Raw genomic sequence first — 8,038 nt, 5'->3', positions numbered from 1 at the left:
GTGCAGCCAAACGCTGGAAAACCTGGCGCAGATGGGACTCGTGCTGGTTCGCTAAGCAGCTGGCCACCAATATATCGTCCAGATAAACAAAAACGAACGGCAGCCCACGCAAAACGGAGTCCATCAGCCGCTGAAAGGTCTGGGCGGCACCTTTCAGGCCAAACGGCATGCGCAAAAACTCGAACAAGCCGAAGGGGGTAATGACAGCGGTTTTAGGAACGTCTTCGGCGCGCACGGGAACCTGGTGATACCCCCGCACCAAGTCAATTTTAGAAAAAATCGATGTTCCGGCGAGATTGGCAGAAAAATCCTGAATGTGGGGGATGGGGTAACGGTCATTCTCCGTGGCATTATTTAAACGGCGGAAATCTCCGCATGGCCGCCACCGACCGTCCGATTTGGGCACCATGTGAAGCGGAGAGGCCCATGCACTGTTCGAACGCTGTACAATGCCAAGGCGCTCCATGGCTGCAAACTCTTCCCGAGCGACAGACAGTTTCACGGGGTCGAGGCGGCGCGCGCGCGAACACCGGGGACCCGACCGTGGGAATATAATGCTCAACCCCATGCTTCGTTACCGTGCTAGAGAAATTAGGGACAGACAGCGATGGAAACTGTAAAAGCAAACGCTGAAAAGCATCCCCGGAGGTCACTACATTAGCCCGAATCAGGGGCTCGGCGGCCCGAGTAAAACAGGGTAGCGAAGAAAACGAAACAGCATCGATTAAACGTCTGTTAGCAACATCGACAAGCAGTCCATGAGCACACAGGAAATCAGCACCCAAAATAGGTACAGAGCTAGCGGCAACAACAAAGTTCCCGGCCATGAAAACAAACAGTCACCAACCTTTCCCCAAACGTTTTTATGGGAGAGCCATTAGCTGCAATGAGCTGCGGCCCACAGTTCGCTGCTAGTCCGTCGGCAGCCCACAGTTCGCTGCTAGTCCGTCGGCAGCGGTAGGGGGAAGGAGGCTCTTCTGGGAGCCGGAGTCCACGAGAAAATGTCTCCCGGAGCGCGAGTTCTCTATGAAGAGCAGCCTTTCTGTATTGCCAGCAGTCGCGGCTGCTACGGCGCGCTGGCGGGTCCGTTTCCCTGGGCAGTGAAAGCGCAAGGCGGCAGGCAGCGACGCGCTCTGTCGCCAAAACGCTGATGGTAGAAACAGATGCCCTTTCCGCGGCGCCGGCGTGTAGCAATCCCTGTCGTCAGCAAGGGGGCGGATGCTCCGGGGGAGGCAGATGGAGGCGTGGAAGGTGCCGCCGGCGTGTCCGTAGCCAGGGCGTGAACGTCGAAAGTGTGGCTAGCCAGGAGAATGCGATCCGCTTCTTCAGCCAGGGAGCGATAATCCTTCGCAGGCAGAAGCGGAGAGTTCGCGAGGACAGCTCTCACGGCGGCCGGTAGTTGGCGGAGGAAGAGGTGGGCGAAGAGGAAACCACCGTCATCTGGCCCGAGCAACGATAGCATGTTCTCCATGAGCTCGAGCGCAGTACCCCCACCCAAGCCTGACAGGTTGAGGAGCTTTTCGGCTCGTTCAGCGTCGGAGAGGGCATAGCGCCGAAGAAGCAGCTCTTTGAGGGCGGCGTATTTCCCTTGGGCGGGTGGGTCCCGGAGGAGCGCCATCGCGCGACGGGTGGCCAGCGGGTCAAGCGAGGCCACCACATGGTGATACTTCGTGTCGTCAGCAGAGATGCCGCGAAGGGCGAACTGAGCCTCCACGTGTACAAACCATGACGGGGGGTCATGGAGCCAAAAGTCCGGCAGTTTCAGCGCCACAGCGAACGTACCTGTAACAGGAGGCGGAGGTCCGGCGGCCGCTGATGTATCCATAGCGGAGTCTGTGTTATCTGCGGCCCTTTGCATGCTCGAGTCAGGGGTCACCAATGTGGAGGTAAGCATCAACGACACAGAGCTCTCAGTTCTCACTCCTTCTTTATTCGTCTCCAACATCACCTGCGCATATCGCGCCACAAAACACAGGAACACACTTCCTATACACTGGGTGTGAGTGGAGCCCTCTAGTGGTCCGCCACAATATATAAATATATGCGGTGGCCCCTAGAGACAAAACACGTACAAACTCCAAAAAGTATGTACAAACTCCAAAACACATTTCTAGCATGAACTGAACTTCCAAAACAGAGCTACCTAGATCACTTAAATGACACAATTGAAAGCATGAAAGCATATGTGTATTGTTTGTGCATTTATACACAAGCATTCATATATAGTCAAATAATAAAAAAATAAATAAATGTTCATTTACCTGTTATTACCACACACCAAATCCGGTCGTTGGTACTTGCTGACTTGTGTAGCCACTAGGTAACAAAAGTTCAACACTGCGCCCTAGCATCCTGGAGCACTTCTGTTGTCTTTTGTACATGTTTTGGAGTTTGTACGTGCTTCGGAGTTTGTACGTGTTTTTTACGTGTGTTGGAGTTTTTACGTGTTTTGGAGTTTGTACGTGTTTTTAGGTGTTTTGGAGTTTGTACGTGCTTCAGGGTTTGTACGTGCTTCAGGGTTCGTAGGTGATTTGAAGTTTGTATGTGTCTGTAGGGGCCACCGTAAATATACTTTTATTTATTCACTCCACATAAAATGTAATAAATAAGTCATATAATACAAAAATCAACTATTCACATTTCAACTTTTAACTATTTAAATTTTCAGCTTTTTCCTTTTACAAATTTAAAGTGAAACAACACAAAACAATGCAAACCACAACACAATCAAATATAAATTATAATATGAAAACAAAAAGAACATGCATATTCTCTGTCATATGGACCTGCATGAATAAAATTTCTGAATCCTTTATCATCTGCAACCGAATATAGTTGTGGATAATTACTATACCTTTCTAATGTGACGTTGTTGTCCCTGGCTCTCTTTCTCTCTCTCTTCCTCCCGCTCTCAGTGTTGCCAACTCCTCAGTAAGGAAAATCGCTATTGGTTGTCCTAAAAGTCGCTAGAAGTCGCTAAATGATGTCATCGCCTAATTTGCATAATTGGTCATACTAATCTAATTGTAACCTATGTTGTTGGAGAGAGAAATAACATCGTGGAAGAGACATAAAGTGAGTAAAAAACGTCCTAAATGCATTTAGAGTTTATTTAGAACTACAAATTAAATTTCTTTTAGCAATTATCTTTTTTTTTAATGTCACAATTCCAACCCTGCTCCAACCCTCCGGCAAAAGTGACCCGAAATAGGCACTCTGGTGGAGTTACTTTGTGTGTGTGTGTTTATAAGTAGTTTTAAACTTTGTGATCCACAAAACAGCATAAAAAGAGTAAAAGAAGAACTGACTGCGGTACAGCACCCGCTGCTTGTGGAGAGTAAAAGCCATACGCACTTTCACGTCTTTTTAGTCGCTAAGGGGTCTGAAAACTCGCTAAATATAGCGACAAAGTCGTTAAGTTGGCAACACTGCCCGCTCTGTTCCTGTGCTACTGAGTGTAACTACCGCCCCTCCCCCCTCTTCCCAGCGTAAAGCACAAGGCTCGCATGCTGAGTGAAGCGAAAAAAAGTGAGAGAGAGAGGGTGAGAGAAACAAAAACAAAACCCACGGCTCGCGATAAGGAGCCGGCTCCCGTCGTTCACGTCAAAGACCCGGCTCTAAGAGCCATTTCGTTCGCGACCGACCCATCACTAGAAAGAAAGAGAGCCAGGAGCAACAACAAGAGACAACATCGTCACATTGGAAAGGTACAGTAAAGAAAATGAGTGACACCAAGAAAAGTAGCAAAGTCTGTAACCATTTCAATGTTATTGACAAAACAAAGGCAGAGTGTAGAGTCTACAAGAAAAGGCTCCACAAACAACATGCACAGGCACCTAAGAACTGTCCACCCATCAGTGCAATGGGAAGATAAAACGCAGTCAGTTGAGTGTGATATTAATATTTCTAAAAAAAAATTTAATTAAGAGAAAGGTATTTCCAAACTTTCCCTTAATTAAAGATCTGGGCGTTCTTTTTCCCCCCATATTTTAAGTTATATTTTATTGTGTTGTGGTTTGCAGTGTTTTGTGTTGTTTCACTTTAAATTTGTTTAAAAGGAAAAAGCTGAAAATTTAAGTAGTTAAAAGCTGAAATATATGAAATGTAAATAGTTGGTTTTTGTACTTTATAATTTTTTTTTTTTTTTTATGTGGAGTGAATAAATAAAAGTATATTTACAGTGGCCCCTAGAGACAAAGCACGTACACACTCCAAAACACGTACAAACTCCGGAGCACGAGAAAGCTCCAAAACACAACAGAAGTGCTCCACGATGCTAGGGGCCGTGTTGAGCTTTTGTTACCTAGTGGCTACACAAGCCAGGATGTACCAACAATCGGATTGGGTGTGTGGTAGTAACAGGTAAATTAAGTTTTTTTTAAATTATTATTTGAATATATATATATGAGTGTTTGTGTATTAATACAAAAACAATAGAAATATGAATTCGATTGTGTAATTTAAGTGATCTAGGTAGCTCTGTTTTGGAAGTTCAGTTCATGCTAGAATTGTGCTTTGGAGTTTCTAAGTGTTTTGTCTCTAGGGGTCCCCATAAATATTTATTTATGTAAACACACATAAAGAAAACCACGTTTTTTTTACATTATTAATTCCTTTTGTGCATGATTTTATATTGTTGTTGATAATTAATTAATTAAAGCAACAAAACAACCTGAAGAGCCGGTTCGGAGCTGAAAGAGCCGGTTCTTTTTAGTGAGCCGACCTGAAAGAGCCGGTTCTCTAAAAAGAGCCGGAAATCCCATCACTAATTAAGACTCGACTGTACACCGTGTTCGTGTTTTCCTCCGAAACAATAGTTCCGTTGGAGCAGCCTTTCAACGCCTCTCTCTGTCTCTCACTAGCAAAGTTGACCCAGACAACAAAGTAAAACTATTTTTCGGCTACGAGCCCGACACGGAGCCCGACACGGAACCCGACGTATTAGCCAGAGGTCCCTTTACTACGGTTCGGAGCAGCGGACCTTCAGTAATAGTAATAAATCACATTCATGTAGTTGTAAACAGCATGATAATATATTAAGTAATCCAAAGTATTCAGAATACGTTACTCTCATTGAGTAACGTAACGGAATACGTTACAAAATTTGTTTTGTGGCATGTATTCTGTAATCTGTAATGGAATACATTTTAAAAGTAACCTTCCCAACACTGTCCACCTCAGTGTTTATCTGCAGTCCATCTGTCATTAGCATACTTGACACACTGAGTGACTTTTTATTGTGACCTTCAGATTATTTTGACTTTGTTTTAGTAACACCAGCGATGACAGGAGTCAGCTGAAGGCCGTTTAATGGGACGGACAGGCAAACACAGGAACCTCTTCGTCTTCAGAGGAGACGCTAAATGTTCACAGCTTTAACACAGAAGTGTTTCTTCAGGGAACATCTGGAGGAAGATTTAATTTAATGCGGAGTGCTGACATTAATCCTGCCGCTGACTCACTAGCTCTGACAGCCACATGAAAGATGTGACGGCAGCTAACATTGATGCTGATTATTTTACATCAGCTAACTTCTTCATAAATGCTGACAGGCCGTCTGAATGGCTTTGGGTGTCAGGTGGTTCGGTGCTTCTGGTTTTCCAGAATGAGCATATGATGCTTCTTGTTAACGGGAGGGCATCAGGGCGTGTAGATGGCCATTTCTGCTACTGACCACATTACGTGTTTATATTCACAGAAGTATCTCATCCTTTTAAATTAATCATGGAAACAGGGTTTAAAAGGCACAGTGTAGCATGAATAACGAGCATGCCTTATTCGCTGTGACAGTTACTGTTATGACTGTTGGCTGACTTGGAGAGAGAGGGGGAGATATTATCAGCTCATTCCTGTTTCATGTTCGTGGACGTGATTTGTTTTCATTTAATACATTACTAGCGTTTAGAAACATGTCTTGGTTAAGGTTGTGCATTAAAAACCGCAGGTTTAGATCTGTGACAGAAAATTGTCACATGTGCGTTCAAATATACCTGCTGTCACGTCTTTCAAAGCTGTGTTTTCTCGGTTCATGCTGCCTTTTGAAATGCATCGCTGAGAAATTCATGAAAGCAAAAGAATGATTGAATTTGTGACTTTTTAATGGGACCAGGCTTAATGAAGACACTCAGACACGGACTTTATGGTCTGTTCATAAACATTAATCGATGTAATATCGCCAATGCATGCATAGGTCGTGCATGACATAGAGCATGTGCACGCCGTAGCTGTGTATGTCTTACAGCTTCTGCTGGTGGAACAAACGGTCCTCTGTGAATATCTGTCTTTGTAGCTGGGATTAAAATGGAAAAGTAATGTCTGTGGGTTTGAAGAACTTGTGGGAGAATCTTGTTTCATCCTCCTGTGCTGTCTGTATCTAAAAAGGTTCCCAGTGTTCCCTTTTAATGAGCCCTCGCTATAACACGGGGGCTGATGGGATTAACTCTGATCTCTGGTTTGCATACACTCAGTGTGAATCAGATGAACATGGTCGACAGTTTGAGCTCCTCCTGATTGCATTCATTATTTCGCCCGGCTCTCATCTAATCCAATCTAATCTCTGTGGGATTTAGAAGCTAATCCCGAGACATGTGGCAGCTCAGAGAGTCCAGGTATAAAGCAACATGTTTAGCCATAAAGTTTGGTGAACGCGTCAGTTAATGTTATCCTCACACATGTCTGAGGGTCACTTCTGTGCACCTTTATGGTGAAAGTTGTCTGCAGACAGCTTAGTTCATGTATTCTGTTTGCTTTTTAGTTGCTTTTAATCAGCTCTTATTGACATTTTCCAGTTCTTTAAATTCTGATTTAATCTTGTATTTCTTAGTTTTTGCTTTATCATGTATTCTTCTTATCTAAAAAACCTCTGTACAAGGTGCTGTATAGATAAGACCTGACAGCACCGTGGTATTTCTAAAGTCATTGTGTCGCTCGGGCTCCTTAATATGTGACAGAGTCATGCTTGTTATGCAGAAACCATGCTGCTTACTCTGATCACATCTGAAAATCTGTTTGTTTGTTTTTTTGAGAGTACTGCAGGCCGGAAATGTTGTAATAACTAAATTAAAAGTGATCATAGGTATGGGCTTCATACAAAACTCAAATTAAATGTATTTATTTATGATATTTTCCTGAGATCTTAACTTTCTCTCATTTGGGATTGTACATTAGTTATTTCTGTTGTTCATCTTCAACATGTCTTGGAAGACAGGGGAGAGATTACACTATAGGTGAATGAAACAGAATAAAGATAAAAACCAGTGACCACGACTTCAGCCGAGAAACTGTGGCTTTGTCCTGTTTCTGCAGGACATCTGTGGTGAAATGGTTTGAGGAGCAGCCCCTTCAGTCCCATAAACACAGGAAGGAACCAGGATCTCCTGAACCACCTCCCAGAACAATCCAGCAGTGAGCTATGGATCCTGCTGCTCTGCAGAGCAGTCAGTGTCCCCTTTTATTGTTCAAACTGTAGCTGTGAACACATTGGGGCACCATCAGGTCATCATCAGGTAAGAGTCTTTCCATCCTGTCGTCTGTCCACACATCAGAGAGATCTATGTTGAAAATCTTCGGGCTCAAGGCTCAAGGGCACGACCAACCAACAAGCAGGAGTGGCATCACTGTGTGATCAGTACTTCCACAAAACTGAAAAAATGAAGCTCATGTGAGGTCACTCACATGCCTGCTTACCAAGTGTTAGTATGTGAGTGAAGTTGGCCCCCCCACCTTCTTCAAATCCAACAAAAGTGGTATCAAACGTTTGTGCTACGTTTGTGCTGGTTTGTGCTGCAAAAAGTTTCGTTTGTGCTACTATCATTTTAAAGATATTAATAAAAATTTCTAGAGGTCATCAGAGGTCAACCAGCCCCCCCACATTAATTAAATCAAGAAAAATGGGTGTCAATCAACTGTGCTACGTTTGTGCTGGTTTGTGCTGCAAAAATTGTCGTTTGTGCTGCTTCTGTTTTAAAGATATTAATGAAAATGTAAAGGTCAAAAGGTCAACCAGCCCCCCCACATTACCCAAATCAAACAAAATTGA

This window comes from Astatotilapia calliptera, chromosome 7 (genome assembly GCF_964374335.1).
Source record: "Astatotilapia calliptera chromosome 7, fAstCal68.1, whole genome shotgun sequence".
NCBI classification, from domain to species: Eukaryota; Metazoa; Chordata; class Actinopteri; order Cichliformes; family Cichlidae; genus Astatotilapia; species Astatotilapia calliptera.
This window is presented reverse-complemented; position numbering follows the sequence as displayed.